The following is a 14,654-nucleotide window of genomic DNA, read 5'->3' as shown; positions in this document are numbered from 1 at the left end:
CTTCCCAATACTCTGCCAAAACTTCCACAACATAAAATCTGGGAGATATTACTTAAATATAGCCTGACTAACACCAATATCTTCCTACCTCACAGCACAAGAAAATTCCAGTTCAGTTTGTAATTTTTTGATGTACTTCATCATTGGACCTCAGCTATTGCTGTACCATATGTGTAAAACCAAAATTTGGGTATTCTGATCACAGCAGTCCAACAATCTGTCCTCCAATAAATGACTAGGATTACTGAGGTGCCGCCCCGGGGGAATGGTAATGACTCCATGGAGCACGAACCTGCTGTCCCTCTCTGGATGACTGCATTTGTTCTCCCACCCCTGCCATTTTGCTAGTGCCCTTGGTGTTGTCTGCCAACCAGCCAGTTCAGATTGCTGCTGTCCATGTATAGGTGGTGCAGTCCATAGCCAGGCCTTTTGGGCCCAGAGCTGCTCAAGGTTGCCTTCCAAGGCTATCTGCAGTCTCCTCCACTGCAAGTTAGCAGCTTTCCACCAGTCATGCTGCAGCCACCAGGGGCACACTAGAACAAGTTGTCAGGAGAAAACCCCATATGCCAACTGGGACATACTAATTTCTTTGGTTGGAAACTTACATTAGACTTTTAATGGAAAAATCCTACAAGTTAACTTTTAAAAAAACTAGCAGCCAAGATGGCCACCGCAATTTACATTTGAAATACCAGGAGATTGGACTGGAGACTGAATTTTTTGAGTGCACCGTATTTCGCAGCGGCATACTGTCATCTCGGCGGTCCGCTCGCGCAATTGCATGCGGGCTCATTTAAATGGAGGGGACGGAGTGGCGGCCCCCGATAACGTAAAGGGGGCAGCTGCTCTGTCCCCGCACCAGCACCACTGTGCAGGTGCCATTTTTAAAGGGCTTCAAGCCCTTCAATCTGATTTCAATAATTAAAAGTGCTACTTCACCAAAACCTGCCGGACACTTTTATTTCAACTTAGATTCCCCTCTCCCACAAGCCCCCCCTCCCCATGAGTCCTCATGTATTACAGTGACATAATCACTCGAAAAAAGCACCTTTGTGAACTTCCCCCCCCCCCCCCCCCCCCACCAACCCCACCAGGTTCAGAACCTTTGACTCTCAACCCCTTCCCATCATCACCACCAATTACAATAGGTGTCCCCTCTTCTCCCCCACCCTGAGATTTTCACTCCTTTCCCCCCCCCCCCCCCCACCCCCCACCAGTGTCACGCCTCGGAACTCCGTAAGACATCTGTTTGGTGGCCGTAATATTGAGCTGGGACATATGGAACATTAATTTTAAACCCTTACTGGACTGAAAACATGGCTGCCCCTACATTCTAACAGGACAGTAGCTGGAAACATTTGCATTCTAAGAGACCGTTGCCTGGAGAAGACAATGGAACAGCTCCCTGATTCAATTAACCAAATGGATTTTGATCAAAATACATTGAGGGTGTCAAGGTCAGCATTCCAGCCCCCTACTGAGGATGTTTATTAAGACTTAAAGAATCCACAAAACTCACGGCAGGTTGTCCTGAAAAAAAAAGCTAGTCACATGACTGGCCTGCCGGTCGAGGTTTGGTTTGAATTGTGTTCACAGAACAGTTTGGGTCAGACTGCAATTTGAAGACAAAAGAGAAGGAAGGTCTCTCCCTGTCTCTCTCTCACGAGAAGAGACTGCAAATTGGCTTTCAAGAAGATAGAAAACAATTGAAACAAGTTTGAAAGTGTGTACTGGGCCCCAAAGAGACAGCAAGATTGAACTGCAATCCAAGACTTTATATCAAACTCAAAAGACGGTAAATGAACTCCTGCGATTCCTTCAAATCTTTCCCCTTGATTCTTTTGCCTTTTTCTGTCTCTATCTGCATGTGTCTTCATCACATATGCATACTAGCATGGTCGCGTCGCGTATTTTTAGTAGTTTCAACCGAATTAGAGTTTTAAGGTTAATAAACTTACATCTTTCTTATTTAAATCGAAGAAAAGCTGTCTGGTTGATTTCTTTGCCATTACAATTGGAGTGCAGTGAACAATGATTCACTGAGGGGAAGCTAAAAACGTGGTATTTTAAAAATTAAACATGGTTACGGTCAAACCAGGAAAAGGCTGAGAGGGAACCCCTAGACCCCTTTCTCACCTGGTCGTAAAAACGTCAAGACTGCAGCTTCAGCCGAGGACTACTGGATTTAAGTTCCATTTATTCTGGACTTTAATGCAACCACCAAATCTGTTTCCCTCCATATTCTATTTGAGTGTGTATGTGATTCTCGTGTGAATGTGTAGCGTATTTTTAGCATTTTAAATTAGGTTCGAGTGTTAAGTATAATAAACTTACCTCTTTTTTGTTTAAACTGAAGAAAACCTGTCCAATTAATCCTTTTGCAATCACGTGAGAGGAACAAGGTAAAACACTCATTGAGATGGTAAGCCCAACCACTGTTTTTAAAAGGGAATAAACCCTGTTGCGGTCAAACGAGAGGAAGGGTGAATGGGGAGCCTGAGACCTCCCCCCTCCTCACCTGGCCGTAAGAACAAGCAAAGGCATATGGAAGACAGACAGTAAAGGGATTTCATGAGGGTAATTAGTTGACTTTTGTATGCAATGTGACATGATTTCATTTATAAATTTATATATTTCTAATATCCAAGGTGGAGTGGGGTTTCCTTTCTTCTAGATAGTGGAGATCCCACTGTATTTTTGTTTTTGGAAGTTTTTGAATGCAGTTTTGCTTCCTTTTTTTTTTACAGTTTTTATCCAACTGAAGCTCACTTTGGTTCCTGTTGGTTCATCCCAAAATATTAACCAACCTAACTCCTGATTGTAAAACTTGCATTGTGCCCCATGTCCTGAACTCCTGTCAGAACAGTCACTAAAGGATCCATGCAAATTATGAACTTGGTCTCAAATCAGCACCAATAACGTGCTCATCATTTTGCAAGGCCATTTTTCAGTTTCACTGAAAACTTCATCTTGTTCGGTTCCTCTCAAGTTCGTATGCTGATGGTATACAAAAATAAATCCCTGATTGCTCTGCATATATGTTGGTGGAATGGCCTCATGTAGCTCAAGATCACAAGACTAATACTTAAATCTGACAGAGCAGAAATAACAAATCAAATAATAACCCACAGGGTTACTGCAGGTTATTGCAGATGCTGCCAGACCTGCTGAGTGGTTCCAGCATTTCTTGTTTTTATTTCAGATTTCCAGCATCCGCAGTATTTTGCTTTTATTATAATAACCCACAGGGATTGTGAATTGGCATGTTTTGCAATTATATTTTGGAGCTTTTTTACAAAAGATTTGGGGGAAAAAATTGCTTTCGATGGTTTTATTTTTAAAGCATAGTGTAATCCCATGATTTTTAAAGCATGTTGGGCTCAATCTTAACCTCCGAAAATGGATGGTTAGAGTTGTGTCAAAGGTTAAAATTCAAAAATCTGTAACAGGAACTCAACCCGCTTTGAACCTGCCCATTTGAGTGGCTGTATTTTCGGGACCCCACCACCACCCACTCCCCCACCACATCTCCCCGCCCCCCGGAAATGGGGAATGCAGGCAGTGGGGGGCTGAAAATACCAGTGCTGGCAATAATCACCAGCGTGGGGGGAGGGTGGGACAGGAATCCCGCTCTCACCTATTCAGGATAATTAAACTTGGCAAAAAGCTCGTTTACAGCTTATTAAAGGATGCAAGTGAACGGAGTTTAGAAGCTGTCAGTTTCTGAACAGACGAGGGGAGGCGGGTACGCAGTTGGGAGCAAGTCATGACTGCCCCAGGGCATCAGCCCAGCCCGATAAGAAGGTCAGCAGAGCAAAGGGGGACTGGGCACTTGGTAAAGGGGTGCCTTTGGTGCTGCACAGGTGATAGGAAGATGGGCACCCATGCCTTGAACGGGGTTGAGACCTCCCTGACATTGCAGAGGCAGAAGAGCAGGGCACAAGGTTGCCAAGGACAATTGGGCAGCTACCTGTCCAGAAGGAAGGTTTCAGCTGGCAATGGGGGAACGACTCAGATTTTGGGCCCAATGGCGATGCTAGGCCCCTGCCTGCCAAGAATGAGGTGCATTAATTTTGTCATGAACATTGATTTTAAACTGTTACTGGAGTGAAGAAAGGACTTGTTAAACAGATCAGCCGTGGCTGGAAAAGACATTTGCATATTAACAGATGGTGATTGGACGACAAAGGACCATTCTCTGACACGTTCAACCCACAATGGAACTTGAACACCAGGTATTGTGTGTAAGAGGAGCATTCCAGAGACTGCGAAGGTGATGTAATCCAAGACATGGTCAGACTAGTTAGTCACATGACTAACCTGCTTGGCACCTGGGTTTTCTGAATTGTACAAACAGTTTGAACTCAGACAGTCTGTTTGCTCCTGAACTGAGACGATGTCTCCTGTCTGCTCCCACCTCTTTCTTACAAGCCTCTGAATCCACTGAAGACACATGAACCCCAAGAGAGAAAAGTCTCCTACAGCGAACAAGGCTTAGGAAGAATACTGGGCCCCAACGAAAAGCAAGATCTACCTACAACTCTTCAGATATTGCCTCAAACATTTCCACTTTATTTTTCTTCTCTTTTCTGTCTCTATTTGCATGTAGCGTGGGCATGTCGTGTATCCGTAGGCGTTAACCGAATTAAAGTTTAAGTTTAATAAATTTCAATTTTTTTTCTTGAAACCTAAGACAACCTGTTTGTGCTAGTTTCTTTGTCTTATAATTGGAAAGCAGAGAACAAGGATTCACCAAGGGGCAGCTAAAAACATGATGTGTTTAAAATAAAACCCTGTTATGGTAAGACCAGGTGAAGGCTGAAAGGGACCCCTAGACACCTTTCTCACCAGGTAATAACTGACATTTGGATGCTAGCATCCGGAATTGACCCACAGACAAATGAGAGAAATTGGAAGTGGGAAGCCAAATTGTTCCCAATCAAAAAAGAGCAAGATTTCAATACAGGTTTTCTTCTGGGTGTGTGTGCTGGAATACTAACATGTCTGCAACTGAAGCTAGTAGCTCTCCAAACCAGGATGAAGTGACTTGGGATAAGTTAAAAGCACTGTCTATGGAGGAGTTGAGGAAATTGGCTGAGCAGTGGGGGATCACTGTACGTGGCAAGGCTAGGAAGTCTGAATTCCTAAGGCTAGTGGCCAACCATTTTTCCCTTGAATCTGAAGAAGCAGAAGCAGTGTTAGAAGTAGACCCAGACAGGCTATGGCGAGCAAAGATACAGTTGGAACAGAGGAAACTTGAATTAGAAGACAGGGAAAGAGAAAGGGAGAGAGAGAGAGAGAGAAATAAAGAGCTTTCCAGAAGGAACGTGAAGCAAAAGAGAAAGAAGGAGAGAGAAAGAATATTCCAGAAAGAATGCAAAGAAAGAGAGCTGTTGCAGCTTGAGTTAGCTAGGGGGCGACAGAGTAAGCCCAATGTAAGCATAGCCAATATGGAGGAGCGTAATTCAGGACTGGGTAGAAAAGAGTTCAAATTAGCTCAACTAATTCCAAAATTCAATGAGGAAGATGTAGAACAATTTTTTGTGTCCTTTGAGAAACTGGCAAGGCAGCTAAAATGGACAGCTGAGACCTTGCCTCTTTTACTACAAAGCAAGCTAACAGGAAAAGCCCATGAGGTTTACTCCCTATTGCCAGATGAGAGTTCATCAAATTATGAACTGACAAAAAATGCTATCCTCGGGGCATATGAATTAGTACCCGAAGCCTATTGCCAAAAGTTTAGAACCCTCAAGAAGCAAGCTAATCAAACTTATCTGGAGTTTGAAAGAAGTAAGCAGCTGGCTTTTGACCAGTGGCTGAAGGCTCTTTAAGTACAGCTCAGATATAAGAATCTCAGAGAAGTAATTCTGTTGAAGGAATTTAAACACACCCACTCTCCATAAAGACCCATGTAGAGGAGCAGCGGGTCCAGAGAGCTCAGCAAGCAGCCGTTCTGGCCAATGAGTTTGCTTTAATTTAAGTGTCGGTTTCCCAGGGGAGAACCTTTCCTCGTCATCCCCACAAATCTAAAAAGGACAAAGGGTGGGAAGATGATAGGAGCCTCAGCCGTTCTGGGAGAGAAAGGAAAGCAGGAGACACGGGGCCCTCCTCTAGCCAAAAAGGAAGGTGCTGTGAGCAAGAGTGAGACCTGGAGACCTGTGTGCTTCTATTGTAATAAAGCAGGGCATTTAAAAGCTGACTTCTGGAAATTAAAGGGAAAACCTATAGGGTTAATCAGGGCACACCCGTTCAATGAAGAAGTGAACCTGATGGAAAGCACAGCAGAACAAGCTTTACCTGCAATAAGAGTGAGACCCAGGAAGCTTACTACTGCAAGTACAGGAAAAGTTAGTATGATTCCTGGAGGTTATCAGGGTTTTGTGTTTGAAGGGAAAGTAACCCCATACCCCTCGAGTGGGGCAAGCAAGCCCATTTTAATTCTTAGGGACACAGGGGCCACTAGATCCCTTTTACTGGGAAAAGGCCTGACATTTCCCCCAGAGAGTGCAGTGAACACCAAAATGGTGGTGAATGGTATTGGAGGGCAGTGTATGTCTGTACCTGTACACCGGGTGCACCTGGGGTGCGACCTAGTTTCGGGACCGGGAACTGTAGGGATTAGATTAGAGATACAGCACTGAAACAGGCCCTTCGGCCCACCGAGTCTGTGCCGAACATCAACCACCCATTTATACTAATCCTACACTAATCCCATATTCCCACCAAACATCCCCACCTGTCCCTATATTTCCCTACCACCTACCTATACTAGTGACAATTTATAATGGCCAATTTACCTATCAACCTGCAAGTCTTTTGGCTGTGGGAGGAAACCAGAGCACCCGGAGAAAACCCACGCAGACACAGGGAGAACTTGCAAACTCCACACAGGCTCCACAGGATTGTCCCGAGTTTGCCTGTGGACGGGGTGACCTGCTCCGAGGTAATGATCTGGCAGGGGTGAAGGTGGTAGCCACCCCCCCACCCCCCCCCCCCCCCCCTGCTGTCCCAGTAGTGAAAGAAAGACCACAGGAGGCCAGAGAGACAGGGCCGTAGCAGGAGATGGACCCCTGCAGTTTCCCTGAATGTGTAGTGGATCAGGCCATGATCAAACCAGCTCCCCAGGAGGAGACTGAATTGACACTGCAGGCAGATGACCATGAAGTCTGCCTGTCAGACTTTCTTTGGAAAGCTAGGAAACCCAGGGAATGAATTAAATGGATTTTCCCTAGCTGAGGCTCAACAAGCTGACCCAGTATTGTGAGAGTTTGCGAGAGTTGCCTGGTCTGAAAGTGAAGCAGAGGGAGTCCCTGATTGCTACTATTTAAAGAATGAGGTACTGATGAAGAAATGGAGTTCTCCTCACAGACCTGGAAGCAAGGAGTGGACAGTAGTTCACCAGTTAGTGGTGCCGCAGAGGTACCAGAGAGAAATATTAAGGGCACACGAGACTACAGTGGCTGTACATGCCGGTACACGAAAGACCAAAGCCCACATAAGACAACAGTTTGACTGGCCAAAACCCCACAAAGATGTGGTGGAGTACTGCAGGAGTTGCCACATGTGCCAGGTTGAGGGGAAACCCCAACCCACAGTGAAACCTGCACCCCTAAGTTCTGTACTGGTGTTAGGGAGACCCTCCAGCAGAGGGCTGGTGAACTGTAAGGGACCCCTGCCGAGAACAAAAGGGGACAGGCAGACACAAGGCTTACAAAAAGTTAGACAGAGAAGGGGGAAAAGTGACCCAAGAAGGCAGGCTAAAGGAAGTCCAGGACGACTTCCGCCAACCCTGAAAAATGTGAAACGTTAGACCCCACATCCTCCCACATAATTACAGACACTAGAAGCACACCACCAGAGTTGCTAACAGCATTTACATGAACCTGCAAAGACAAAGAAAGGCCTCTCGGGGGCAGAGAAACCATGAGGGTGATGCCTCACCTATTCGAAGTGCCACAGGGGAGTGCAGTAGAGTCTGCACAAATACCTACAGGCAGGAGTGTCCCAGAGGACAAAGGGGAGATTAATAAAGAATCCTCCCCCACTGTTAGAAAAAAGAAAACCACCCATCCCCCTTAAGTCAAAAGCCGTTGCATGACTCAGCAAAGCACTGAAAAAGAGTTCAGGATAGACCCGCCCACGACCGACACTCCTGGGGAAAAAAAATTACCTCAGCAGGAACAAATACCCTAGGCAGCCATGGAAATAGGCAAACAGAAGAGAATCTTCCCCAAAAAAGAACCAAATGTTTTTTGGGATGCCAAAAAAGGGGCGATTTTAATAAGTTTTAAAATTTGTGAATGAATGAGAGAAATGCATGGGTTTTTCCATATCTTATATTTTCTCTCGACCCTTTTAATGAAATGCGCCTTTTCTCAAATCGCATTTCATTCCACTGGATGTGGCGGTGTCATGCTAGGCCCTCACCTGCCAAGAATAAGGCACATTAATTTTGTCATGGACATTGATTTTAAAATGTTACTGGAGTGAAGAAAGGACCTGTTAAACAGATCAGCTGTGGCTGGAAAAGACATTTGCATATTAACAGACGGTGATTGGAAGGACAAAGGGCCATTCCCTGACACATTCAGGATCACCAGGTATTGTGTGTAAGAGGAGCATTCCAGAGACTGCTAAGGTGATGTAATCCAAGACGTGGTCAGACCAGTTAGTCACATGACTAAAATAAAAGCAAAATGCTGCAGATGCTGGAAATCTGAAATAAAAACAAGAAATGCTGGAAATACCCAGCAGGTCTGGTGGCAGCGACCATAAAAGAGCGGGAGAGAGGGGGACCCAGAGACCGCCGGCAGCGACCATAAAAGAGCGGGAGTGAGGGGGACCCAGAGACCGCCGGCAGTGGCCATAAAAGAACGGGAGAGAGGGGGACTCAGAGACCACCGGCAGCGGCCATAAAAGAGCGGGAGAGAGGGGGACCCAGAGACCACCTGCAGCGGCCATAAAAGAGCGGGAGAGAGGGGGACCCAGAGACCACCTGCAGCGGCCATAAAAGAGCGGGAGAGAGAGGGACCCAGAGACCGCCGGCAGCGACCATAAAAGAGCGGGAGAGAGGGGGACCCAGAGACCGCCGGCAGCAACCATAAAAGAGCGGGAGAGAGGGGGACCCAGAGACCGCTGGCAGTGGTCATAAAAGAGAGGGGGACCCAGAGACCACCGGCAGCGGCCATAAAAGAGCGGGAGAGAGGGGGACCCAGAGACCGCCGGCAGTGGCCATAAAAGAGCGGGAGAGAGGGGGACCCAGAGACCGCCGGCAGTGGCCATAAAGGAGCGGGAGAGAGGGGGACCCAGAGACCGCCGGCAGTGGCCATAAAGGAGCGGGAGAGAGGGGGACCCAGAGACCACCGGCAGTGGCCATAAAAGAGCGGGAGAGAGGGGGACCCAGAGACCGCCTGCAGCGGCCATAAAAGAGCGGGAGAGAGGGGGACCCAGAGACCGCCGGCAGTGGCCATAAAAGAGCGGGAGAGAGGGGGACCCAGAGACCGCCGGCAGCGACCATAAAAGAGCGGGAGCGAGGGGGACCCAGAGACCGCCGGCAGTGGCCATAAAAGAGAGGGGGACCCAGAGACCGCCGGCAGCGACCATAAAAGAGCGGGAGCGAGGGGGACCCAGAGACCGCCTGCAGTGACCATAAAAGAGCGGGAGAGAGGGGGACCCAGAGACCGGCAGCAGCAGCCATAAAACAGCGGGAGAAAGGAGGACCCAGACGTCGGAATTCCAAGTGATGTCAGGATTCAAAAAATGACGCGGGCGCAGGGAAGCAGCTGATTGCGACAGAGACGGAAAAACTGGGAAAATACAGGAAGCAGGGCCATACAGGAAGCAGGGTGTGAGGAAGTGTAGTCAAGATAGCTGTAAAAGTCAGTGAGCTTATAGTCAATATTAGTTACATAGAAACATTGAAAATAAGAGCAGGAGTAGGCTTCGGCCCTTCGGGCCTGCTCCGCCATTCAAAAAGATTATGGCTGATAATCTAATTCAGTATCCTGTTCCCGCATTCTCCCCATATCCCTTGTTCCCTTTGGCTTTGAGAAATATATCTATCTCCTTCTTGAATATAATTAATGACTTCGCCTCCACTACCTTCTGCGGTAGAGAATTCCACAGGTTCACCACCCTCTGAGTGAAGAAATTTCTCCTCATCTCGGTTCTAAATGGCATACCCCATATCCTGAAACTGTGACCCCTGGTTCTGGGCTCCCCAGCCATTGGGAACATCCTCCCTGCATCTAGCCTGTCTAGTCCTGTTAGAATTTTATAGGTTTCTATGAGATCCCCTCTCATTCTTCTAAACTCTGGTGAATGTAGGCCTCGTCGATCCAATCTCTCCTCATACGTCAATCCTGCCATCCCAGGAATCAGCCTAGTAAATCTTCTTTGCACTCCCTCCATGGCAAGAACATCCTTCCTCAGATAAGGAAACCAAAACTGCACACAATACTCCAGATGTGGTCTCACCAAGGCCCTGTATAATTGCAGTAAGACATCCTTGCTCCTGTACTCAAATCCTCTTGCAATGAAGGCTAACATGCCATTTGCCTTCCTAACTGCTGCACCTGAATGCTTGTTTTCAGCGACTGATGTAGAAGGACACCCAGGTCTCATTGCAGCTCCCCCTTTCCCAATCTATCACCATTCAGATAACAATCTGCCTTTCTGTTTTTACAACCAAAGTGGATAACCTTCACATTTATCCACAATATACTACATCTGCCATACTTTTGGCCACTCACCCAACTTGTCCAAATCACATTGGAGCCTCTTTGCATCCTCCTCACAGCTCACATTGCCCCCCCCAGCTTTGTGTCGTCTGCAAACTTGGAGTTGATAGCCTTTCCCAGAGTTGGAGACAGAGAAGTCAAGGAAGGGAATGGAAGAGTCAGAGATGGACCAGGTGAAGATGAGATAAGGGTGGAAATTGGAAGCAAAGTTGATTAAACTTTCCAGTTCAGGGCAAAAGCAGGAAGCGACACTGATACATTCATCAATGTACCTGAAAAAGAGGTAAGGGAGGGGGCCTGAGCATGACTGAATAAAGGCCGGCTCGGGTCTGCAAATGAAACCCGACTCGAGCCCGACAGAACCACATCCGACCCGAGCCCAACCCGGCCCGAGTCCTTTCATTTTTTCCCGTGCCTGACCTGACCATCGGTTAACCTAGTTTCCATTTTTCACTTTGTTGCTTATCTGCACAAGCTTAAAAAAACTGTAACTGGATTTGAAAGGTTGTTTAAAAAGTACATTAACATTGGAGCCACATAGGTGGTGATAGAGTGTGTCTGACCCGGCCCGACCCGAGCCAAGCCCGAATGCCGGACCCGGAAGAGCGACCCAACCCGACCCGAACCCGACACATGTCATCAGGTCCCCTTGAGTTCAGGTCGGGTAGCCATGCTCTATGACTGGAACAGGGAATGTTCCACATATCCCACAAAGAGGCAGGCATGGCTAGGACTCATGCAGGTTCTGTAACAATTCCTCTTATTGTGTGGTGCAACAATGATCTAGCTGCATCTTCTGGTTAAGAACTGAGGATGGGTCCAGACAAAACCCTATATGTGGCTTTGTTAGGTTCAAAAAGTACTCGTGTAAATCTTTTTAAACAAAGAAGGAGCTACATTTTCAGGCAATTATCATCGATAATGGGCAGGACATTTAACTCGTTTACCTATGTGACTTCTCCGCCTGCCCACCTCAAAGACGGTGAATAGTTCTGTTTGTAGATGAGGATTGGAATATATTCAAAGAATGAGGAGGATCATAATTTAAATAGATAATATTTTATGCATCACATAAGGAACACAATTGTTTATAAGAGAAGTTGTAGTCAACCCACGCACATTGACCTGGACTTTAGATTGGGAAGCTAGGGGGCTGAGATTGGAAATATACCTTCAGGTACAGCATGGATTTATTAGTTTACATGCATAGTTTGAAAACTGTAGGCCCTAATCAAAAGTTAATCCAAGAAATTCAATGTTAATGTATTTAATTTGACCATATGAATCTAATTGAACTAGGACCTTGGAAAAACTGGACTAAGTTCAAAGACAGGATCACATATAACTAAGTTGTAAAATACAGAGCAATCATTCTGCTGGCTGGATGGGATATTATTTGTAGCAGTTTCAAGATTTCATGTAAGGATAGAAATGTGCATGGTGGGTATATGTGCTGTACCATATTTGAACTGAGAAAGATTTCTATTTAAAAAAAATTAACATCAGTGTTTTGTTTAAAACAAATCAATAGTTATAATTTCAAAAGCTATCTCTCCCTGCTTTGGTTACATCAGTTAGAATGTATTCAATCTAACTTTTTAGCACAACGTACTTGATATTTTACTTGAAACAGTCGGTACAGTACACATCAAAAGAAATATTTTTACTTTTTTGATAGTGTGCATGTATTATTTTGTGCTCTCTCTGGCTGAGAAATTCAACTCTGTAGCAACGCCAGAGATGGCTCTATGGAAGCCAGAGGCCCATCAAGTGGAGTGTGCAACATTTCTGGCTGCTTCCAGAGTGGCCCGCAAGGAGGCCCATACTGGGAAGGGCATCATGAAAGTGCCAGATGCTTGCAGTCATTGCAGCTTGATTTGACATGCAATTGACAAACTTGGATCATGTAGGTCCATTCAACATATTCACTTGTCACTCACCAAAGAACATTTGTACAGCTGCAAGAGGGACCCACATCTAGTGTTATTTAAAGGGTCAACCACCCAGCTCACAGGTAATGTGATTTAGACTAATGTCACACCCACGTAATCCAAACTTATGAACTGTAAAATGAACTTATGAAGTAAACACAAAATTGAGACTTTTCTTGTAAACAAAATGGAGTACGAGATCAGATGACCCTTTCTTGCCAATACACATAGAACTACAAGAACACTGAGGTAATTTTCATGTCTGAACAATTCTTGGAGAAGTCATTAAAATACAAACGACCTTTCTGGACACATCCCTGAGAAATCATTACAATGCAAATAACCTTTTCTGTGGTAATGGTTGCTTCTCTCCAACTGATTAGGTTAACAATGCTGTCATAGACTTTAGACTGCAAACTCAAATTGCAAAGAACGGATGTGAAAAGCCCTACTTTATCAAGGTGAGATGAGGATGAATGACACCCAGACTCCATTGTCTAACAATGGCCTCACCATCCGAAACCATTTATAAAGAGACTGGAAAGAGAAAATATGGTCACATGACAGAAACTAGGTTTCTGATAAGGAGCTTTAATAAACGTATATTCTGGACAGACAGAAGGCGATCCATCTATGCCATTAAAGAGACAGGAAACTGCCTAAGATTACCAGCTTTGAACCACATTTAGGCAATGACTGGAATTGGCCTAATTAACTCCGTACCTGAGAAATTGTACCAGGACTTGGTCATTGACCTTTGGATGGAATATAACAAGAGCAGTCTGCAACAGTGCTTCTGTCTTCCTGAACCTCCCAAGTCTTCAGTGAACAAGGGAAAAGATTACAGGTCTGCATTGTTTTAAGTCTTCACCCTGGGAAGAAGCAAATTTAACAAAGAATTCTTTAAAATCATCAGACCTAACTCATGTTATCGTTATAAAATCTTTTCTTGAGTGTGTGTGTATCTGTATGAGTGTGAGAGTTGGTGTTGTTGTGTATATGTCGGGTATTGTATAATAAACATTTATCTTTCTTTTAAACTTACAAGAAAATCTGTCATTTATCTGTTCTTCAAAATCAAAGCACTCAGGTTTAAAAAAACACTTTTTGTTTAAAAAACACTGTCTTCGGTCAGGCAAGAGGTGGAAAAGGGGGAACCATCCCTATCATTTTTTAACTGTCCGTAACAGATTGGAAGCTCTAATCGTGAAACATTAGATTAAACGAGTGACTTGGACACAGGAGGTAAATTGATCACTAAAATGTAAAAAAAAAATCAGCAAGTGCACTTGTATTTTTATTGTGATAAACTTAAGACATGGCCGCATTTGATGCCAAAGCATTTGTTTAACAGGAAGAGTTATCTTGGGGTGCATTAAATCCATTAAATGTTGAGGAACTGAAAGTTGTAGCTAACCAGGTGGGAGTAACTTTAAGGCCGAAAGCAAGGAAGTCCGAGATCCTTAAAACTCTAGCTAATTATTTTAACATTGAATCAGAAACAGGAGAAACAGGCATGGAAACTGAGACTGACAAAATTGCATTAGCTAGAATTCAAATGGAAAAATAACTTGCCATATGAAAACTGGAATTACGAGTTTCAAAGGGGAAAAAGAGCAACAGGAGACAGATGCAAAGGAAAAAAGCAACAGGGGAGATGCAAAGACAGAGAGGCAAGGCAGTTTGATTTAGATAGGGAAAGACTGAAATTGCAAAGTGAGGCTACCAGCAATCCAAATACTAACTCCAATTCAGAGCAAAGCTTTGATCTCCTGAGACACTCACGATTAGTGCTACAATTTGATGAGGATGAGGTTGAATCATACTTTATCTCTTTTGAGAAAATTGCTCACAGGTTTAAAGTAGTCTTGAACCTCTTTTCATAATGTGTATTAGTGGGAAGAGCCCATGAAGCTTACTCCATGCTATCAGAGGAAAGCTCTTTAGACTTTGAGCAAGTCAAAATTGCTATTTTAAACATCTA

Source organism: Heterodontus francisci, chromosome 1, assembly GCF_036365525.1.
Source record: "Heterodontus francisci isolate sHetFra1 chromosome 1, sHetFra1.hap1, whole genome shotgun sequence".
Taxonomy (NCBI): Eukaryota; Metazoa; Chordata; class Chondrichthyes; order Heterodontiformes; family Heterodontidae; genus Heterodontus; species Heterodontus francisci.
Note: the sequence above shows the minus strand (reverse complement) of the source record.